This window comes from Rhinopithecus roxellana, chromosome 6 (assembly GCF_007565055.1).
Source record: "Rhinopithecus roxellana isolate Shanxi Qingling chromosome 6, ASM756505v1, whole genome shotgun sequence".
NCBI lineage: Eukaryota > Metazoa > Chordata > Mammalia > Primates > Cercopithecidae > Rhinopithecus > Rhinopithecus roxellana.
This window is the reverse complement of record NC_044554.1, coordinates 143,935,413-143,944,791: the sequence shown is the minus strand read 5'-3', so window position 1 is coordinate 143,944,791 and position 9,379 is coordinate 143,935,413.

The following is a 9,379-nucleotide window of genomic DNA, read 5'->3' as shown; positions in this document are numbered from 1 at the left end:
ATATAGTATTAAGCACAAAGCAATTAATGAAACCAAGTATCACTCATTCACATGTGGAAAAAGTATTATATAATCATTTCAATGCTGTTGTGACCTTTGTTTCCCCTAGGCAAAGACAACTTTGGAAGCAATCAAAGCTTAAGCAATAATTACATTAGTAATTGGGCCAGTTCCCATCCCGAATTTTTCCCAAGACTCCAAATTCTCTTTTCCTGGTGGGACTATTTTGAAAAAATTAATTGTGCTAGTCAATTGTCCTATGTAATGCTATTCTGGAAGCTTCTATGGATATGTTGAAAGGACAATTTAATTAAAATACAGAGAAACAACTATTGGTTTTCTTTATCAACTCCCCTCTGTTAAAAATTCATAATTACAACATACCTTCATTGAAAAAAAGCACAGACAGATACAGGAAACAGAAGGGAGATTTACAAACCTTTTTCCTATTGGAAAGGTTCTAGCTCAGTTCCCTCTAATACACTGAGAAGATAAAAGCTCAGTGTAGTAAAATCTCTACTTATGCAGTTCAGCATCACCATGGAAACATCTCCCCCTCAGTGAAATAATGAGATGGTAATGAAAACAGCTGCCACATTATGAACCTAGGCACAAACAGAGGCCGAGTTACTCATGCCAAATAGTGAGTGACAGGGGGTAGAATAGATGGGGGCGGGCGTGTGCAAGGAGTAATAAGAAAGCCCATCAGTGGGTGTTATGGGAAGGGGTAGGAAAAACTACCTAAAATTCTAATATTGAAACTCGCAATTTGATTATTGTGAATTTCGGTAGTGAATTCGTGGCATTCCCATTGCAGAGACGATGGGGTATATAACTTGAGTTTTGATTATCTGAGTTCAACCTAATATTTCGCATGTCTATCACTTCAGACTCAAAATATGTGACTTGACAATTTAGGATTCTGTATTCTGCTGGGTCCTAAAGCACATGTGTAAGATGGGAACAGCATTAGAACGCCAGGAGGAAAGTTCCATTTTGGAGGATAAATGAATATGATGTCTTTCCTTAAAGCACTCCCAAGTGAGTAGAAATTACACTTTCCTCTTCAAAAATGATCTGGGCCCACAGATTGGAACTGGTTGACAGACTTGGATGCATGGAGCAAAAGGAGACAAATGAAAAACAGTCTTGTGGAGAAATTAACATTAAAAGGCATGAATCCAAAAGGTCTGGACCAAGAGAGATAAACAAGGTTCAGTATAAGGCAATCAGGCAAATAACAAGAAACCCAGAATATCATGTGGACTCTATATATATTGTACATTACATATAGTAAAATATATTTGTATATGTGTACATTAAACAGGTATGATTTACATTATATTCATGTTTAATTTAAATATATGTGTCCCATGTATTTGTATATGTGCATATATATGAATATGTGTGTGTATATATATGTACATGTGTGTATGTGCATATGTATAATACACAAATGATTGGTTTAGAACATCTCCCATAAGGAGAAAGACACTTTTGCTGAATGAACACTTTAGATAAGTCCCTGGGAGACCAAGCCTTCAGGGTTGTGATACAGCTGGTCACTAAAAGTGACCAGAAAATCATGGGTCTTGCCCTAGATGTCATTGAGACATAAAATGGAAACTAGTCCTGGAGGAAATATTTCAAAGGAGAGTGGGAGACAAATATAAATGTGTTTATTTTTATATTACATGCTTACTTGTTTGATGTGATAGTTTCACATGGTGACTTGTTGCATATACATGATGAGGGAGAAGAAGCTAATACAGAGGAGAGGCAAGCATGAAGAGGGGAATAATGAGTTCGGGTTTAGAAGAAGCAGGGCTACCACAGCTTTCAAAAACTTACTGGCAATAGAAATCTTATTTATTTTTCCCAAGGATCTCTGCATCTTTTCACTAATTTGACAAAACTTTAACAGATGCTTATTAGGGTAGGAACTGTGCTTAGCATGAAGTGTAGGTGGGTGGAACAGTAAACAAGACAGCTGTGGCCTGTGTCCTCCTAGGTCTCTTAATCTCGAGGATTGACACCAGTGGTGCAGACTACTCCCATGAAGCTTGACTATCAACATGAAAAAATGGAAGTAGCTAGAATGACTGGACAACTTAATGTTTTTTTTCGTTTGTTTGTTTTTTTGTTTTTTAAGATGAGAAAGGTTTGACCATGTTCATTTTCTGTAAAGGAAGAGCTAGTACAGGTTGGGCATGGTGGCTCATGCCCATAATCCCAACATTTTGGGAGACTGAGGCAGGCGGATCACCTGAGGTCGGGAGTTCAAGACTAGCCTGGCCAACATGGTGAAACCCCATCTCTACTAAAAATACAAAAATTAGCCAGGTGTGGTGGTGAGCCTGTAATCCCAGCTACTCGGGAGGCTGAGGTAGGGGAATGGTTTGAACCAGGGAGTCGGAGGTTGCAGTGAGCCGAGAGAGGGCGCCACTTCACTACAGGCTGAGTCAGCAACAGAGGGAGACTGTCACAAAAGACAAAAAAGCGTTAGTAGGGAGAAGTTAAACTTAAGGGAAAGAATGAATGCAAGACCTACAAGAAGAAAGGAGGATCTGGACTTGACAATTCTCACATATATATTGGGGGAAAGACGATGATAGATGTGGGGAAAGGGGAAGGTGTAAACAGTTGCTCCAGTCAGTCTCTCCTCCTGCATTGCTGTGGAAAGTTAAGGACACTTGCTGGAAAGAACTGGAGGGCAGGAGTCCTGGAGTGCTTCAGGAGAGAGCAGGGAAAATGTAGAAATGCCTGTTGAGAAGAATGAAAAGCTGCCGAGTGGTTAAAATGCATTTTTTCTGGACTATGACCTGCAGCAAATGACTTAATGTCTCTAACCCTAAATTCCTTCTCCTGTAGTTTGAGGTTAATGGTAGTATCTGTTGCTGGTATGAATATGCAGTTCTTGCCAAGGGAGGAGTATGCTGGCTAACGACTATAATTTTTTTTATTTCTTCCCCAAGTCATCTAAAAAAATTTTTTTCCTCCCCTGCATGATGCAGGGGCCCTAGGACCAGGGCTGCAACACAACTGCTGAAGCAGAGATGATTTCTGTAACTAAGAAACTGTAACTATGTTTTAAAACTTTATGTCAGAATTCCTATAGGCCTGATGGGAGTGGATTGTGACTTCGCCCCATCTGGCAAATTGGGGCTAAAAGTGAATACAGCTATATTGCCTGGTAGTAAAAGTGGCTTATGAGTTCAGAACCCATGTAACCCAACCCTCTGTGGGCGGGAATGGACTGAGAGAGAGGCACTTGTTAGACTAGTATTGCCACCAGCAATGTGGACCAGCACAGTGGCCAAACCTAATATCCCTTCCTAAGGTGGAAAAGTTTGGGTAAAAAATAAATGACAAATGGGAAAAAGGAGTACTAATAATGGCTGAGGATAAATAAATGAAAAAATGGGTTATAAATGGAGGGAAATCCAATATTACCTTAATAACTTGAAAGGGTCTCAGAGCAAGAGATAACACTGTCTCTTAGTTCAGTTATTCCAGATGCCTGAAAAGGTGAAGCTATATATTTGCCAGGGCCACTTCTGCTTTCAGAACCTGACAAGATTGAAAGAAAGCCAACAAACATAAATTGCCTCACCCTGGGGACATTCTTACAATATGATGGACTGGACTAATTATTCATTACTGTGAATATTCTGTTGATGTAATGGATCTGTGTTCGAAAACCAGGGGGGTGGCCTGTGGTGTTATGATCTGTTTATATATGTAGACATATAAAAGATTATCATCTATCTATCTATCTATCTATCTATCTATCTATCTATCTATCTATCTATCTATGCTTTCATCCATGGTTTCTGGCTCATAACTCTCATAGCCCCTATTCCAGTCTTTTACTGTAATGTTGGGTATGTTAGGCCTCGGGGCAGCCTCAGGAAACAGAATCTCTCTTTCTCCTGCCCTCCTTTCACCTGCCCCAAGGTGGGACTCTAATCTTCCCCACTTTTCTGATTATGGGGCATAAAACTCTCATTCCAGAGAGTCTTGCGCTGTACCTGGGGGGAAGGAATGCTAACATCATGAAGCATCCATAACAACCCAAGAAAACCAGCGTCAGCGAGCTTCCGGATAGCTGAACACATGGAGGTTCCCCGAGGGTGGCGAGCCCAGGTAGAGAATGGAAGCTCTCGAACTCTTTCCCCATATCTCATGCTATGCACCTCTTCATCTGTAACCTTTGTAATATCCCCCATAATAAACTGGTAAATGTGAAAAAAAAGAAGAATAGTATCTGTCATAGAATTGTTGTGAGGATTAAATGAGATAGTGCTTATAAAACATCTATCACAAGGAGTGTTCAATAAATATGAACTATTATTTATATTAACACAAATAAGAGGACTGGCAGGTTACTAGAGCTTTTGGGAGAATGTATATCAACACGTGCCATTTTTTAAAAGAATTTCAGGCCAAGCATGGTGGCTTACACCTGTAATCCTATCACTTTGGGAGGCCAAGGCAGGCAGATTACCTGAGGTCAGGAATTCAAGACCAGCCTGGCCAACATGGTGAAAAGCCTTATCTCTAATAAAAATACAAAAATTAGGCCAGGCATGGCGGCTCACGCCTGTAATCCCAGCACTTTGGGAGGCCCAGGCAGGCGGATCACGAGGTCAGGAGATTGAGACCATCCTGACCAACACGGTGAAACCCTGTCTCTACTAAAAATACAAAAAATTAGCTGGGCATGGTGGCGGGCGCCTGTAGTTCCAGCTATTCGGGAGGCTGAGGCAGGAGAATGGCATGAACGTGGGAGGCGGAGCTTGCAGTGAGCCGAGATCTCACTACTGCACTCCAGCCTGGGCGACAGAGCAAGACTCCGTCTCAAAAACAAAACAAAACAAAACAAAACAAAAATTAGCCGAGTGTGGTGGCAGGCACCTGTAGTCCCAGCTACTCAAGAGGCTACGGCGGGAGAATCACTCGAACTTGGGAGGTGGAGGTTGCAGTGAGCTGAGATTGTGCCACTGCACTCCAGCCTGAGCAACAGAGCAAGACTGTCTCAAAAAATTCACATAATATTAAAGTACCAGTTGAGATTGGGTAGCCTGTACATGAAATGGTCCTATTCTATACAGTTACCCACCTACAGATGTGCTTTGTAACCTGGATATAACAGAAAAAAAAAAAAAGGACAAATTCCTCAACTGACACCAAGTTGAGGCAGGGATGGCCAAAGAACCTTTAAGAGTGCTAATGAGGGCAGATTTGTCATCTACTGTAAGGTACATTGTCTATAGAGGGCAAGTTTAGTGGGCAGATGTTGAATAAAAGTGAAGATGTTAGGAAAAATGCAAGTAGCCTGCAAATTGAAGTGGGGCAAAGAGGAAGCTAGATGGAGCAATCTAAGAATTGGAGGAAGAAAGTGGTTTGTGATTGGGAGGCCGAGGCGGGTGGATCACGAGGTCAGGAGATCGAGACCATCCTGGCTAACCGGTGAAACCCCGTCTCTACTAAAAATATAAAAAATTAGCCGGACATGGTGGTGGGCGCCTGTAGTCCCAGCTATTCAGGAGGCTGAGACAGGAGAATGACGGGAACCTGGGAGGCGGAGCTTGCAGTGAGCCGAGACTGCACCACTGCACTCCAGCCTGGGCGACAAGCAAAACTCTGTCTTAAAAAAAAAAAGAAAGAAAAAAGAAAAAAAAAGAAAAAAAAGAAAGTGGTTTGTGAGAATGGAAAGTAGTGACTCATCAGAGTCCCATGAGGGCTCTGTCCATAAGGAGGCAATGTGCCTTTGAAAGCAGGTAAGACAAGTTCAGAGTTCAAAATGTTATCAGTGATCGGGCATGGTGGTTCACACCTGCAGTCTCAACTACTCTGGAGGCTGAGGCAGGAGGATGGCTTGAACCCATGAGGCAGAGGTTGCAGTGAGCCCAGATTGTGCCACTGCATTCCAGCCTGGGTGATGGAACAAGGTTCTATCTTCAAAAAAAAAAAAAGAAAAGAAAAATGGTACCAGTAAAACTCATATCATGAATTCAACTTCACAGATACTCTTGACCAAACTAGCTAACTAGCTCCTGTACACTGCCTGTCTCCTATTTAACTGGCTTCCACAGTGATTCAGGGTCTTCCTCCTTGGTCACCTAGCATTGGATCCTAGTGTGTTCCCATTGCACAGTTCTCATGCCATAAGAGGTTCAGCAAGTGTTCTTTCCTGGAAAATTATTCTAGTCACTGTTTTGCCCCCAAGGGGCTGGTCAAACTCTCCATTTCAGGTCTCGCTCTGTAGCCCAGGCTCGTTCTGGATTTACATCATCCCCACTTACGGCCTTCCCACTCTTCCCGGCCTTGGCCTGGCTGCCGTAGTGCCCCAGCTACCTCAAGAGATCACCATCAGTGACTGGTGCGGCATCGCCTCCCTCTGGCTATATTCTGTTAAGGTAAACAGGAAGAATGCCAAAATTTTCAACATTATGTGTATCAGAGAACCTCTGCAGATGATGGAAGACGCTGGCCATTGGATAACGTATTACTTTGGCAGCTGTGTTTAGTAGGTTTAAAATTGGCAGTTATTACTCAAATGTGCAGAAATGATGGTGGAAACCTCATATTCCTGCCTTTTCAATATCTTTAACTCTTCTTTAAAATTTCACATCTTTCAGGCAGGTAGCGTTTTTTAAAATACTACTTTCCTTCTCTTCTTCTTCCCCATCTTTGGTCTTCTCTTCTCTGCCCTAAAGTGAAGTAAGTCCCCGGGGGATTTATGATCACCATGGTGTATTTATGTGTTGAGGGTGAGAATAGGGAATATCTGGTCCAAGGGCTGTGCTCCATTTAGATGTGTCTTATCCCACCTGGTATCTTAACTTGGCATTTGCTGTGCCTTAGCTGCCCCTGCTTGGCCTTGGGGTATCATAAGCTGGCATCTGCTGCTGCTATCTGTGGTGCCTGATCCGATGCATTTAGAGGTTTTCTCTCCTAGTGTCAGGCCGTTTCTAGTCCCCCAGGCCTCTCAGTTCTTCAATATACCGCTTGAGAGCTCAAGGACACTCAGCTGTGTTCCTTTCTGTGCTGGAATGTATGGGCCTGTACAAGTGTGCTTTCAGGCCTTGTATCCCAGACACTCCCATCAGCTGTCATCACGAAAGTTCTGTCAGCGCCAGGGTTTCTGCCAAGCCTCTCTAAGGGGCCTGTGTTCTTCGATGTTTTTCTTTAATTCCTCCTCAACCTATTTGGATTTTCTAGCTAAGGCAGAATGAAAATCTCAGCCATGTCCCTTTCGTCTTCTTCTTCAACAGCTAGTTGACATTTTATCTCTTTTCATTGTGGTGAAAAAGATGCCCCGACATTTAACAATAAATTCTTCCTATTTTATGGTTTGTGGGATAAACCAGATATTTTTTCACACCATGAATCACGACTCATTAATAGTTTATAAAATAATTTTTTGTTAAAATTAAATAAAATCAAGCAGAATAGAAAATATGACTCTGTCATGTGATAAAGGTATGTATTGTTTTGTAATACTTTGTGTGTGTGTGTGTGTGTGTGTGTGTTTTACACTGAACGAAGGTGTAAAATATTTATTTCTGGGAGTTACTGTCAAAAAAGGTTTGAAAGTTTCTGGTATAAACTTTGTTTGGTTCTCTAAGTTCTGGCTTTTGGAGACCTAAAATAATTTTCTCCTTCAAATTGTTTGATTCTTGTAAATCAGTATGCTTTGACATATTATTGGTTTTTACCATAAAATTTCAGAAGCCAGTATTAGTTCTTTATTCCACCTCTCTTTACTTTTCTCTGAGACAATAAATAGCACTGACTGATTGGGTAAAGATGTTTGATGTCTGTGACAAAAAGAAAAGAAGGAAAAATGAAGCCTGGGACTGAAATCTTCATTTTTTAAAAAAATTAAATGCTCTCAGAATACATACCAATGATTAACTCTTGAAATGGGTAAAGATAAAAGAATCTCCACAGTTCCACATACATTAAGCTATGGTCATCTTATACAATGACTATATCTAACATTTATTGAGCACCTAGCATGTGCCAGGGAGGAGAACACAGAAAGGAGAAGAAATTTCTACTCACATTCTAACTGGGTAGACAGACATAAATAATTAGTCATCCAGTAAGTGCTAGTAATGTAATTCAGCACAAAGTCCTAAGGATCCATAGAGGAAAAACATAGAATCACAGAACTTTAGAATGACTACTCCATTAAAACATAAACATGGGAACCACAACATGGCCAACAACAATATGGGAAAAGTACCTGAAGGCACAGTGCATGTTCAGGAGGATTAGACAGAAGGCATGAGACAAAAGCATAATAAGGTGAGGCTGAAAAGAAAGATTGAGGATAGGCTGAAACATGGAAGGTTCTTAACTCAGTGCTGGCAGCAGTATACATTGCTAATTTTATTGCTATGTGTCATGCTTAGGAATTTGTGCTTAAGTTTGTAAGCAAATGGGAGCCAGCAGAAGTTTTAAGCAAGTGTGTGCTATTTCAATGTATTCTGGAAAGTTAAGTGCAGGGAGATAAGTGCAGGGTGTGTGTCATAACATGGAGAAATTTGTTAAAATAATATTTTTTTGAAAAACATGATAACCAATTGGAGATAGGGAACACAGAAGTGAAAGGCATCCCCGATGCTCCTAGCTTGGGTTAGTGTGTAGATAGTGAGAGTAGTACCTGAGATGCAGCTCATAAGAGAAAGAACACAGTTTGGCACAAAGCAGTACTAGGGGAAAATGTATAAAGTTTATTCACAGTGGAAGAAAATGTACTCTAGGCCAGGCGCAGTGGTACTTCAATGTAATCCCAATACTGGGATTATAAAGCTTATGCCTGTAATCCCAGCACTTTGGGAGACTGAGGCTGGCAGATTATTTGAGGTCAGGAGTTCAAAACCAGCCTGGCCACCATGGTGAAATCCCGTCTCTACTAAAAATACAAAAATTAGCCAGGCATGGTGGTGGGCACTTGTAGTCCCCACTACTCAGGAGGGTGAGGTGGGAGGATCGCTTGGTCCTGAGAGGCAGAGGCAGTAAGCCAAGATTGCGTCACTGCATTCTAGCCTGGAAGACGGAGTGAGACCTTGTCTCAAAATAAAATAAAATAAAATTTTAAGATAAAATAAAAATTACTTGTTTCTTTTTTATAAGAGGGGTTGGAGAGAGGGAGGTCCATCTTGGCCTCCCAAAGTGCTGGGGTTACAGGTGTGAGCCACTGTGCCCAGCACCTATTTCTTATTACTATTTAAAATGTGTCTATGAGAAAACTTAAAATTACATATGTGACTCACATTACACTTGCAATGTTTTAGAGCTTCTTACGTGATTCCAGCCTAAAGTCCAGATTGGTCCTAAGGACGACAGTTGAGCTGAGCCTGGG